The following is a 14,554-nucleotide window of genomic DNA, read 5'->3' as shown; positions in this document are numbered from 1 at the left end:
ATATATATATATATATATATATATATATATATATATATATATATATAAATTAATGGATGTATATGAAAGGAATAAATCAATCTACTAATTTATTAAAAAATATATATATGTATACACATATATAAAAATTAAAACAAGCAAAGCTTTTCATTAATTCTTAACTCTATGAGAAACAAAAGTTGATAAAAAAATTATCATAAAAGTTAACCTATCATCTCTAAGTTAAGTTTAATTATAATCTTATTTGTTTGACATTGAGCTTACTCTTATCATAATTTTCATCGAGTTTTTACTTTTAATAGTACAATTAGCAAAAAAAAATAATAATTTTATACATATGTATATAATTTTTTATATAAGTAAATTTATATATCCAAGAGCAATTTTTATATTTTAAATTTATAAATTTTTATGAATTTATATTTTTTATTTTTATTTTTGTGTGTCCAAATTTTATATCTTATAACATTTTTAAATTCGTCATACATGTATTCTTCTTTTTAAAATTAAATGAAAGACATTAAAATAAAATCAGTTCGAACAAATGATAATTATCGTTTATAAAAAGGAATCGCTCTCATGATGAGTTTTGACTAATGTAGCGGACGATCTCCATCGATTGACCACATCCTACAAAAAACGAGATCCATTCATAGTTTTATGTTTGCTTCGGAATTTGAGTGTAGGAGGCGTAATGTTGACATAGCAGCGACGAGACGTCAGCAGTACGTCAGCATATGAAGGTAAGTGGATCGAAAAGTAAGAGAGAGAAAGAAAGAGAGAAAGAAAAAGAAAGAGAAGAGAGAGGCGTGTACGATGGCATCGGCGCTTGTTAAAACGACCTCAGACTATCGCAGCAGGGCACTTCCTTCGGCGGCGAACCTCCAAGAGAGCGGAGGGGCCCCCCGAGAGAAGTTCCTCTTCGGCTTCGGAATCGCCACCGCGTGTCCACGGACGGATCGTTAAAGAGTAAGAGAAGTAATGGGACTCCGTGCCGAAAGTGGCGTCACGGTTTACCGCTCGATGAAGAGAGCGGGGACTCATAACGACGTGCGGCGATCTCCGAAGAATTCCGAAAGAGTCAGGCGTTTCAATGAAACGGAACATCCGGCTAAAACAAAGATTCTATATCTTTAATATGTTTTCGTATGCGATATGTTTCACCATGTAAATTGGGTTATATTTATGCAAATTAAATGACATGAATATACATCTTTTTCTCATATAACAGATTTAAATTTCGTTTAAATATAATTTGATATTACTCGATTATTTTGAAATGGATGTCGATAATTTTCGAATGGCTTTAAATCGAAAACAAGAGTCGTTAACAAACCAATTTGTATAAATCAACTTCTTTTAATATATTTTAATAATGCCAGTCATTTTCAATTTTAGTGAAAATGGCGTTTTAGATTTTTAAAAATCAAGGAATTACTTCTACAAGGAATAAAAATGATAACTTTTATTCACGATGAGCATAAAAAATATATGCGCACTTGAAATAGATATCGGATCGAATCTATATAAGATATAAAAACGTAATTGCATACATCTTACAATTTTTAAACACACTTTTCAGATTATACCGTGAAATATTTATTTATGACAATATGTAACGAATCGTATATAATTACAAGCAATCTTATCTTTCTCAAACGTACATTTAGGAGTACTATGTACCCGCCTCTCCTAGACTAGTATATATTATAATCTGTTATGTTTATTAGGCAGCGAAAACATTTCTACCGGTGTTCAAGCTGGAGGCGGTAACTACAAAGAGAACAGGGACAAGGTAGTTTGTTAGAGAGCAGCTTGCACGAACTAACACGAGCTACTTGTTTGCACGAATGCGGAACGAACCACTCGACTGTACGGGATTACAAGCGCCTACACACGCGAAGCTACGCCCTTATCTTCGATTTAATTTTGCTTTTATGTGCGCTACTGACATTAATCGTGTCGGCTGTACGAAAAGAACTCTACCGGAAATTAAATATCAAAGTAAAGACAACTTAGAAGACTTTACCCATCTCCGCCTGATTCAAATTACGTCTCGTATAAAAATCCGAATTTTGTTTTTCTTGAAATAATGTCTGATTACCTTTTTGTTATAAATTACGATAAAAATTGGAATTATATCTTTAATATTATCTGAGAAAAAAGAGTTTTTCAATTATTTTTTTCTATAATAATTCGTCAGTAAATGTCATATTTTTGATAAATAAAGGATAAATAAAAAATTTCAATAAAAGAAATAAAAAACCAAACTCGCTATCCTCTTAAGAAAATAAATCGTATAATATCTCAAAAATAAATCATAGGTCTTCTTTACATATATGACAGGATTCGTGGGTGGTCTTCGGATTTAGACGGATTATTCATCCGAACCACTCGACTTCGTCATCGTCATCGTCGCCTTTGCATTCGCATTCGGGGAAGGCTTTCGGTTTAGCCAAAAAGCATTCCTCAGCGAATTCCGAGCGTATCGGTGCAAGTAACGCCGCCGATGGGCCCGCGACAACTGACGTTTCACAGAGTCTTTTCGTGGCAAGAGTGTAAAGTCGCTGGCATCTTGATGGGCGGTTGCTTCTTTTTATCCTATCGCGAAACGTACGTGTTTATCAAGCTCGAACCTTTACCCTTTTATCCCATAGAATAGATATCCTGATCTTTGAAGATATATCTTTCTCTCGGCGGCGCGGCGTTCCCGGGCATCCCAACACATTTTAAAATTTGTCTCAGTTGTTTGTATTTTTACAATTCAAGATCACAAAGTTAGATATACATTCCGTTTACAAACAGATGGAGACCGTCTAATTTTATATTCCACCAAGTATCAATAAACATATAAAGCTTGTAAAATCACAAAAGATATAGAAAAAGATAAAATTTGCAGATAAAATACAGAGAGATTTAAGATAGCATTTCTTTTAACAATAATAAAATATAAAAAAATAATATTTTTGAACGTGCGTGTTTCTACTATTAATTTAGATGTAATTAAATGTTGAAAAAGAATTTTTTCGTTATTTTTTTTATCACTATGTTTTTTGTATATTTAAGCGTTTCATTTTACGTTTCGATTCTCGCTATTTCTCTCGCTATCTAATGAGACAAGTTTAACTTACGGAAGAAACAAAATATTCTTATGCAGTACATATGTGCTTTTTCATAAAAACTAAAAAATGATGGTTAATAAACGTCCGGAGATTGGATCAGATCATCCCGATTACCGCGATAATTACAAAGCCGTGACGGCATTTTGCGGACTCGTGGAAGCCGCTCTGGTCCAGCCGGCCGCGCGATGCATTACGCGATGCACGATGCAAAAACCGGCATCCGCGCGCAAAGCATCGAGAGATAATCACCGCCACGTGACCGCCGCCAGGCCGGTCCTGTTTTTGCGGGCATTACGTGGCCTTAATCCGACCGAAGAGGCGCCATAATTACTACGCCCTGTTCGAACCTCGTCACCGTGCGTAATTTAATAAGTTTACGCGCGATGACGATGCCGCCCGGTCGTGCCCGAAAAAAAGCTTTCGCCGCGTCTTCCGTTCCGCAGTCACCCGGTCAAATCCCTTTTAACGTTAATCGCGCACGCAACCCCGATACCATATGACCGCTGACGACGCGATCGGTATCGCTTGTTGTTATGGACAAAGCTTCAATACTGACAGATATTGCTTTAAGTGTATACTAAAATGAGTAGCTATTAAAACTTTTCTCCTAGTTTTGTAAAGAGACTCTTCAATTTTTTTCTGCAATTTTAAGTGGTACAGAAGAAAATAAGATATTTTATAGATGTTTTTGTACGTATAAGATGCGTCATATTAGTGTATTATTTTATCTTATCTTAGTACCTTATTTATGAATATGTAATAATTCTAAAAAAAAATCAATATTTTGTATGGAAATATTTAATTTAGAATTTGATCAATGTAATACGTGTTTTGCGTAATTTAAGAAGTTAATAATAAAGTAATGCTTTGTTTGTTTTTCATTTATATTAAGATTGTTTATATTATTATCATATTATTTTATTTTATGTTGATTTTTTATGTTGATAATAATTTAGAAAATCCGCAAATGGCAAAATTCTCTGACTTCAGTTGATTCCAAATAGAACTACACCGAAAATCGACGACGTTAGCAAGTTTCGCGCGCTTCGCCAAAGTTAGTTGCGGCAATTCTTATTTGATTTTGTTGCGGGTTCTTTAAACCAGCGCGGCCGGCCTCCTATCGATCCGCCGATCTCCGCCTGTAAATCTCCGTCATTTATAAACGCCTTTTAACGACCTCTTCTTTCCCGCACGAACCGCCGATTTGGTGCACGCGAATGTAAATGCCTTCGGCCGAATTTGTCGGCCGAGATCCGCCAATGACAGCCTCGCGGACGAACGCTTCCTGATTGCGTGGCGCCTTCTTAGAATGGGTCTTTATCACTTTTACGAAGTGGCCGAGTAGTTTTTATTAATTGGATACCGCACAGAGTAGCCTCGAGCTGCGACAGCCGCAATTTGTCTTCCTCGTTTCTTGCCTCTTTCTCTCTTGTTGATTTCTTTTTTCTCCTCCTTGTGAGAGAGAACTCTTCGGGCTCTCAGGTCTTCCTGTCGCCTAATCTTTCGTCCCCATCGGGCACCCATCAAACGTCGCGACACCGATCTGCGTTCACCAAAGTGTATGTAAAAGCGAATGCTATTTCGATATGGCAGGCAATGGTCACAAGAAGAAATGATAGAATGTTAAGTCACTATCGCGACACTCGACGCCGCGCGCTGTCTAGAAACGAGCTTCGTCTTCATCGCTTTTATGAAACGGTCAAGCGGCCTTTATTAGCCCGCCACTTCCCGGAGTAATCTCGACGATGGAGAGGAATACAATTTATCTTCGTTACTTCCACGGGATTTAATCTCTGGACTTTTTAATTAAAGCCGCAACATCGTTTAAACCGACTAGCCTCCACCATGTCTCGTTCACTAGGATCGATATTATTACCTTATAGATATACACACGCTGCTTTTTAGTGAATAGAAATGAGTGCACGCATTAATCTACATTAATTTGAACTAATTTACGTTAATAAATATGCATCTTTCGTGTAAGATTGTAAAATTTAAAATGACGCAAGTTGAATTATAGATATGCAAATATAATCCATAAAAAGTTGTATACATATATATTATCGGAATTCCTACATATTTTTGAAAAAATATAATTACTTCTTCAATTATCAATAAATATGCAAAATGATCTTTAACTCAGAATTAGTCCTGATTTTTTTTTTTTTTACGTAAACGATCTAGGGTATATTTTTTTATACCTCAATTTAAATCATTATTACGAACAACATATTACATATATATTATTGATTGTTTTCTAATTTATTCGAAATTATTATGTATGTAGATTTAATCAAAATTTTTTAAAAATTAGAAATCAAACAAATATTAAATTACAAAAAAGCACTATAGTTTATTACGACAGGATTTATAAAAAATTAAGGTTTTAATTAACATAACATTTTTTTATCATGAGTTTTCAATGGACTCGCATATTTGAAGGTTCATGAAAAATAATTATTAAAGAAGAAAAAATATGTTGAACAATATCTCTCTACACAAAACAATATTTTAATCATAATTCACATTTTTTCATCATTGGAGTATAAAAATACTCTAAATCACTATTTTCGAGTTAAAAAATATTTTTCGTACAAAGATTAATTAAGATATTATTACATGCAAAAAAAGGAATTATTACCATCGACTAAAGCAATTTTTTCAAGCTAATTGAATCTCATGTCGTTAAATTTCAGTGATTACACGGATAAATATTCTGTAAAATCGATTCATAAAAATTTTTAATTCACTTTGCAGTTTCGTTAAATCGCTGATAGTAAGAGTACGTTGTTATCATTCTAAATTATATCGCAAATAATTTTCAGATTACATACAAAACTAAAATAGCCATAGTAAGTCATTGGAAGTTTGACTCATATGATTCGAGCACCGACAGAGACAAGATTTCCAATGGCAATTTCACGACAGGCCTCTTTTCTGCGTCTCGAAAACGGTGTAAAAAAAAATTGCACGCGAACGGAATAATCAGGGTCCTGATCAAAGCGCGGTTTCGCGCGATGGACGATGCCGACGGCTAATTAAGCGCCGGCGGACTTCTCGATGCACTCGCTGCACGCCCGCGAGCATTACATGAACGGTCGTCGTATACAATTATGTCGTTTTTGCCTGTAAAAAGATCCTCCGGCATAGGCCGTATTCGTGCAACGCCAGTGTCCACAGCCATGCCGGGACATCACAGGAAGCTTCCGATCTTTTGAATGCTGCTTCATGCGACTATGTTCGAAAATCTTTCCTTGTAAGCAGATGGCACGTATGTTCAAGTTAGCACCTCGTTGCATTAATTTCAAAAAAAATTGCAAATTCTGTGTAAGTTTAAATCCTCATGCAGATATCGGCGTTTAAACACACTGAACGTTGATTGATGAAAAATGAGTTATGGGAATAAAATTTACCTCCATCATCCATTTTCACCAATAACGCTCGATGTCAAAGCGCCGCGGTGAAGCCTAAGGACGCAACGAACTATATATAAATTTGCGTGACTCTCGTTTTGTGAGTTTATCATAATGCAAGAAAAGGATTGAATATCTCAGAACAGGAATTCAGTCCTAATAAAGAGATAGCTCTGTCAAATATATTTCGATTAAATAAGGTAATATATGGTATAAGACATTTTTGTAATAAGTTCAGCATAATATAAATATGCAATAAATAAGGAAACAATACATTCACATAACAATGAAATATGATTGAAAAATTGGTCAAAAATTTGCGACTTGTAGATATAGATTCTCACTCCATTTGTAACAATCCGTCGCATCAAGAACCAAGAAGACGCCTCAGATAATCAATCGAGAAGATCAATTGCGACAAAACCCGCATGATGGTAGGACAAATAGCCTGCATACAGAGCTCGTCCTTACGACTGAAACGGGTATTACTATTGTAGATGGAAGAGTATAGCCGATTGGATCCGAAATCGAGCATGGCGTGGTGTTCATTGGTCATGGAAGAGCGACAAGCGAATGGAGGAATATGCAGGTAAGTAGAAGGGGGATGCGTACCGGCGTGCTTAGAAGAAAGAACGTGGCGGCATGGTTCAAAGCAATGGTGACATGTGACCGGCATTGTAAAGGCCTGAGCCTCTCTATATACTCTAAAGCGTAGTTATACGCTTTTCTATTGCGATGAACCGGGCTTGCTTTGATGGCTGGTCGGTTCGCCGACATGGCGGTCCTCTGCATCGTTTCGGAACCCTGAAAATTGCCGACTATGATCGCTCATGGCGTAAGCATAAATGTTCCACCCTTGAAGGGTCTTATCCGGCAAGAGCCCTTCTCTCACGGAAACATACGGATGGCATGCGACATATCTTAATTGCTATATTCCTATATAGTTTCCTCTTTTTTATCAGATCTATGTATTTTTTTAATTTCAATATAAAAAATCGTTATGGATTGTACACGTAGTAATTTAACTCTTCATATCTAATTGTACACGCAGTAATTTAACTCTTACCCTACAAGATACAATTTGGTGTCTCATCCAAATGGAGGTCACTAGTCCGTTTTGTTCACCTATTCAGAATGATAAAAACTATCTCTGGAAAGTCACCAACATACTTTTTAGAATAAATATTGGAAACTTCATTTTGGAAAATAATAAAATGTATGATTTATAATAATCGAAAGAAACTTGCACGAACAGAAATCACTTACTTGTAGGATAAAAGTTAATTTAATTTTAATTTAATTTAGTTTAATTTGATTAATATAATTTAATCTAATATATATTGGCATAAATTAAAGCCTAGTCTAATTTATTTGGAAATAATACAAGCATCATTCATCAAACATCTTGTTTGATGAAATAATTTGTTTGATGAGCCAATAACTTATATTTTAAGCAACAATATTTAACACTTCGCGATACGCGTGTATATTATAATATACACAAAAAAATCTATGCGAATCATGTAGGCAATCTTAACGTTGATTGCTTGATAGATAAATGCAGGAAATACGCGATAATATATATCAGTAATATATTTCACAATATTTTTTACAAAAAATATGATGAGAAACATGATAGTCTCGCACTATCATTTGTAAGAATCATAAATGTTCCACTACACGCTATTAAAATAACTCTAAATGAAACCAAAATTTAATCAAATAATCTACCATTTAAATCTCAGAAGGCGTATCACGATAATCTAAAAACGCAATACTGATCTTATGTAGTCAAGCCACGAAAAAGGAAAAGGACATGTGTTCTAGACACGTGTGTCCTCATCGCGCTTATCTCTGAGTCTATCTGGCCGTATTGTAAATACCGACCTGCTTCCTACGAGTCGCTTACCCTATATATTTAGGTGGAGATTGGTAAAATGTGTTTTCTTTTATTCCTCACTCTCTTTAAATTCTCTCTAATCCCCTAATATAATGTATGATTTTCTAAGTTTCTGCTCAAACTATCATAATATCGAAACTATATAACTATATAACTCGTAACATTCATAAGACAGTATCGGTATCGATTATATTGTCGTTGTATAGCTTTTTACAACTTAAAAACTTGCGTAACGACAATGTAACAACATCGACACTATTTTCAAGAGTTACATAATAGCATAGATATAATGTTATGTATAATAATAAAAAATAATTAATTATTATTAATAAAACTGTAGTTCATTTTAAATGTTCGGCGCGATTATTACGCATTGAACAAGGATTTAAAAACAGAATTACGTTTAGTAATGCTACAAATATTATGTATATTCGTATTATTAAACAGTATTCAGTTACACAGTATTAAGGATGTGTATGTCACATATCAAAGCATTATCAATAATATAAAATAATTTCATAGATTGCTATATTATATTATATCTAATGTAAATATTCGTGCGAAATTTGAGCACAATTTTCTAATTAGTTAAAAGTTATTTAATTTTTGTTTGCCTTAATTCTTGTATCGCATTTTATAATATTTACTTACAATAAGGTTATAATATTACAAATTAAATCAAATTTTTTATATATACTAATAAAATTCTAATTAATGTTTGTGCAAAATTTATTTTTAACTGATTTTTGGCTGATGCTTTTAGCTGATATGTAGCCAAAATACTTTTAACGAGAAGAAGTAAAAGAAGATTGAGGAATGAAAAATGAAGGAAAATCAATACACAAGAAAAATTATCTAAGAGGATGAGATGGCATTGCTGCTCCGAGAACGGAGCAGTTGATTTTAACCAAGTTGAAGATGTTTAGTCATAGTTATGAAAAGTAGAGATCGGAAACACAAGTTCGACAGTTACAGAGTATAGATAGAAGCCATATTGATCAAGTTTATTATGGAGTCGTGAACTCTCCCATTTGTGATTTCCAATGAACAAGGAAACATAACTAAGCACTTGTTATAAAAGTTACTATATGTTTTAATATAAATAATATAATTATAATATATATAATTTTCTCTTTCCTTTTAAAAAATTTCAAGATAATTATAATACAAAATCAAGTTAAAAAAAAGAAAATATTTGAAAAGGATCTCCAAAATGATGCTTTACTGAATATCCACCAAAAATAAAATTACATACGTCAAGAAGAATGATTGATTAATGAATAGAATTCGTTCTATGTATTGATTTACAAATATGCAATACAGCACACATTAATAATGCCATTTTTTGTTGTTGAAATTGTATACATTTAATATATATAGAAAAAGAATATATGTATTCTCTCGAATTATATAATTGCAGTTATTATAATATAAGAACAATCGATATCGTTCGATAATTTATTCATATAGAGGGAGAGCAATACTCGGGTAGTAGGTAATTATATTATGTTGCGTTAATCCGCGGGATTGGAATTAATTAATCGAACTTATTGCACAAAGTTTCCTGAGCGCGGGCTCAGGTGTGCCATTGAACGCATACTTTGACTACCTCCAACCACAATACACGCCGGGATTTGGCGCGGGTCAAACAGGAAATGCCGTTGTTGAGTTTGATTGCATTGTATTGTACCACGACGTTGATTACATCAGTTCCCGCACCTAGCATCCTCCGAATCCTTTGGGCGGACATTGGCTAGTCACGTGGTATTTCACGTCTCTTTGCGGGAAGCAAGGAAATTAAACGCATGTAAAAAGCGAAAATGCGGTTTTCGAATTGTTAAAATTCAATTGTCCAGCATTTAAGATCTTTGTTAAAATTGAAAAATTGAATGAAACTATTTAAAAGAGCTTAAGAATTTATTTTTTATTTTAAATTTGAGAATCGAGCTATTAAATTTATCCAACTAAAATTTGAAGCTCGATACAGATATGTTTTTCGAGAATTTATCAATGCATTCCATTTGCAAACGATGTATCATGAATTGAACAATTTTTCGAATATTCAGCTGTTATATTAAAAACGCTTCTAGCTATTTGGATTTAGTGCCAAAAAATAGTTTTTACAAATATAAATTCAAGTGTTCCTTGATCCAAAACGCTTTTTTGGCACACACGCAAGTGCATAATTGTTTAGCACTTAACGAACAATTTTGATCGTTACGAACATCGATGGAGACTGAAAGTAGTTTTGCAGCCTCCGAAATCTTATGCTTAAGCCTTAATTTCGGAGAGCCGCGTGCCATTCCATATTTGCGTGCGGGATGATTGCCAGGAAGGGCGTGTGCATGCACGCCCGCGCAGTAACTTGTAGCCATCAGCGGGCATTACATTAATTTATCGGGTACTCGTTCCGCGGCGTTTGCTTCGAGAAACTGCGCGGGGCGCAGCGTCGGCGTCGGCCGTTGTAATAACAATAAAGTAGAGGCTTATGGTGCTCGGACGGGCTCGTTTTCGCGAAAAGGCACCGAAAAGGCATTATCGATATTTATTCGGCGACCGCCCTCCATAATATTCAGAACGATTGCCGGCGTTCAGACCGACGTTCGACTGCGTCCGATGAAATTTCTGTTATGCGTATACGCTTGAACGCATAATCGTGGAATAATAATTAGAGGGCTCGTCGGCGCCGCGGTGGTCGCGCTTTAACATCGTTATTTCTTCTCCCCTTCTTGATACTTTTCCCGTTTCGATATCTTCGTCCTGTTGTCTCACTCCTCTGGCGTATTTCTACATGCGAACGATAGATTGATAAAAAATTGTTTTCTTGCGATCATAAAATGAAAAACAATACCGCTGATCGCGATGCATGAAGCATGACGTTAACAAGTCGGAAAACTCGTGTAGCATCATTGAAGAAACTCGTGTAGCATCATTGAACAACGAAAGATTATTGTGAAATTTATAAACCACAGAATTGTTTTCTTTCGACATAATTTAATTAAAGCACGATAAATGCTGGAAGGTAATTCATTCGCAAATCGATTTATAATGTTTTTTTTTCACATTCCGCTCGCGTAACAATTCAGAATAGTTACTCCTATCAATCTTTTTTTTAGTGATAGCTATCAATTGTGTCAATATTTTTAAATAATATAAATAAAGTAGCTGTTTAGTTATCACATGTCATTGTTATTAAAAATAGACATTTGTGAAATAGTGTCAAAATATTTGCAATTTTCTCTTCACTGTATAACATCAATTACTGATATATACTTACTCTGAGTAAACAATTATTATGCTAATATTTCGATAGTGTTATTAAAATGAAAACCATTTATAAATATTTTATATAATCGGTAGTACGTACACTGCAATTAATGATACGATAAATGTACGTATACTGAGTATTATTAGCGCTAAATTTAAACTGCTGTTATTAAAATATATTTTAATATAAATATATTAAAAGATTAATATATAATTTAAATAATAGTAAAATGTTTATAATTTCATTTATGCTATCAGAAATAATTTTAATACTGTGAACCAAAGATAAATTTAATTGTTTCTATATTATGGTCCGTTTTCACAATCATGGTTTCACCTTAAGATTATAAATTATCAAGAAATTCATCAATGAAATTCATTCATGAATTTCTTGATAATCTTTAATCGTAAGGTAATATATTGTGAAAACGGGCCTGACAATGATAATGATCATAAAATCGACAAATTTTATAGTGGTACTATCAAAAAAAGCTCAAGAAAAAACACATTTATATTTATTATTGTGTTCGTATGAAAAAAAATTACAAAATGTTTTTTTTAAATCCTTTTTGTATCTCATAAAAATCCTCATAAATGCCTATTATCTGCAGATACCGCTTACAGTTACCTACAGCTTTTTATAACGCTATTTATATCTTGGCAAATGGAACCTCTTTCAATAAAAAAATAATCTAAAAACATGACATTTACAGCCTTTCTGTATATCAAGTCTTTAAATTTTTTTCTCTTTTCAGAAAGTAAAATAAATAGTCATAGTAAACTAAGTGATCCTATTTTTATCTTAAATTCAAAAATTCAAAGATAATCCGAAGATAACCATCCTGGTCTCGTTAACGACTTATGTATTTTTCACGTAGAGCAAGGGTCATCGATTCGGCATCCCATGGTAATTTTGCGAATGGATTGTTCCGATGATTCTCCCGATTCGAAGAGAGCTGGAGTTATAGATCAGCTTTGCGGGGATGGGCATATGGCGGCGAGATGAAAGCTCTCTACTTCGATGTTTACATAATAGTAGTCCACCATAATTCTCCTCCTCCTTTTTTTGCATCATACCATCTCTTACCATTTCTTCGACATTCTCACACTTTGTCCATCTCTCTCTTTTTCTGTGCGCCATTATTCTTTTCAGGTTTCTTTTCACAAGCATCCACCTTCCTTCTTTATTCTTTTTCGATTTCTATCACCCGCTTTAGTTATCTCGTACTTTATTTGTACGGTAAATTTTTCTTTGATTGAAATGAAGTGTTGTTCTTTCATTTGAGTTTATGATGATACTTATGATTACTTTATTCTCGTTTCATTATCTAGCTCTTTCAATTTTTCGTTATTTTTACATTTCTATGTTCTCTTATACGCTCTTATATTATTTTGAAAGATATTTTTATTAATATAATATATATAAAAATTTTTACAAAGTACTTTGTTAAATTTTATAAATTATATGAATTCTGATAAAAGATTACAAAGAATCAAAATCCTAATATTTTTAATTAATCCAAGACCAAATTGATGCCAATTCAATAATTTTTAATTAAAAAAGACCAATATTAGGTTACTACTCTAAATTACAGTAGCATGAATTATGTGATGACTTATTAAATCATTAATCAATTTCATTATCGTATAATTTCATTTATATATTTTTTGAGAGCGTTTGAAGTATAATAACAGCTTCTTCGATCCAATAACTCGACTTACTTATCACGACGCATCGTCATCAACCAGCTATCATTATCTCATTCATCCACCGAGGTTATCCACTCGGCATTTTTCATACCACCCGATTTTCGCTCAATCGCTTTTATCTCGCGTCATTTTAATATTCTCAACCCATTCTTTTTTTCTGTGATTCGTTCTCTACATTGGCCCGCAGTATCGCCTCTTCCCATCCCTATCATCCCCTCCTAGCTCTCAAGAGCCATACTTTTATTTCTTCTCTCCCTTTCTATTTCTTTGATTCCACATTTTTCTTATCGCCCTCTTCTCTTGCTGCCTTCCCCCATCTCTCTTCCATTCTCTCCATCCTTCTCGAAAGTTTCCGTTTCGTTGACCGCACCGCTCCTCCCCCAATCCCTCCTCCAACCCTCCTGGCATGCACACGCATCACCGATTCAAACGCGACATACGCATCCCCCCTCCCCCTGTTCTCCATGGAACTGCGTGGCCAACATCAAACGTGCCGACAACCACGACGTGCACCTGCCTCCGTCACGCGCGCGAGTAAACGGCTCGTTCCTTCCTACTCTTATCCCTCACGAGCATTCTCATTACCCCCACCGACAGCTGAGTACCCTCATTGCCAATGACGTGTCTTGGTAATCCATTACCCTGCACTCTGTTTACTCATACATATGAAATCATCTTATTGATCATCTTATATACAAAAATCGAACGCATATCTTGATTTCAATCTTTATCTTCATTCAACAATGTAAATTAAGTCTTTTGAGAAATTTCATTTTAACAAATCCTAATAAAAGTGATATTTATGTAAATATTTTTATATAAATTAATTCTTTGTTATTCTAAAATTTCAAAATTTTAGTTATTTCTTCTTTATGAATTAATTAGGAAATTCACTTCAAGAAAAAAATCTGTATTAATGAAATTAAATTAATTACATATTTTATACTCTCAATATATAATAGATATAAACTACAACATACGTTTCTAAAATGTATTTTTTTAAACAAATACTAACATAAACCTGTAAACATCAAATAGCATTTCCTAATTAACATATTTATTATATTTATAATAATTTGTTTATTAAAAATTTGCGTAAATAGCAGATCTCTCTCTCTCTCTCTCTCTCTCTCTCTCCTCCT

Source organism: Atta cephalotes, assembly GCF_000143395.1.
Source record: "Atta cephalotes unplaced genomic scaffold scaffold00028, whole genome shotgun sequence".
Taxonomy (NCBI): Eukaryota; Metazoa; Arthropoda; class Insecta; order Hymenoptera; family Formicidae; genus Atta; species Atta cephalotes.
This window is presented reverse-complemented; position numbering follows the sequence as displayed.